This window comes from Sinocyclocheilus rhinocerous, unplaced genomic scaffold (genome assembly GCF_001515625.1).
Source record: "Sinocyclocheilus rhinocerous isolate Xijiao unplaced genomic scaffold, SAMN03320098_v1.1 scaffold2026, whole genome shotgun sequence".
Classification (NCBI taxonomy): domain Eukaryota; kingdom Metazoa; phylum Chordata; class Actinopteri; order Cypriniformes; family Cyprinidae; genus Sinocyclocheilus; species Sinocyclocheilus rhinocerous.
This window is the reverse complement of record NW_015624871.1, coordinates 8,909-9,353: the sequence shown is the minus strand read 5'-3', so window position 1 is coordinate 9,353 and position 445 is coordinate 8,909. Positions and strand designations below refer to the sequence as shown.

The 445-nt window shown below is 51.0% G+C and overlaps 1 protein-coding gene across 1 annotated transcript in view; it reads right to left on the bottom strand.

Annotated features, from left to right (window-relative positions):
* Positions 1-445, bottom strand: part of LOC107746890 (uncharacterized) — a 3,028-nt gene that overhangs the window by 1,873 nt on the left and 710 nt on the right. The gene's annotated exons all lie outside the window — the stretch shown is intronic.

Here is a 445-nt window from a genome sequence, read left to right as displayed (position 1 = left end):
CGTTCCCAAAGCGATGACGTCATCGCAGCATCGAAGTGAGCCTATGAGAGGGAACATCTCGGTTACGTATGTAACCTTGGTTCCCTGAGTAGGGGAACGAGATGCTGCGATGACGTCATCGCTTTGGGAACACCTTCGGTGTGACGAATGTCTGAAGCCCTTATACCATCACGCCAATTCATTGGCCAAATAGCGCTTAGCACCGCCCCCAAAGCGCACGTAGGTGAGCTATATAGCGTGCTGCGCGCTATTTTCATCAGATTTCACTGATTTACAAAGGAAGCGCTATCAAGGTACGGAACGGCCGAGCATCGCAGCCCCTATTCAGCCTATTCAGGGAACCAAGGTTACATACGTAACCGAGATGTTCCCTCTCATAGGCTCACTTGATGACGTCAATGACGTCATCGCTTTGGGAACGCTATACCATAACGCCTGACGTACC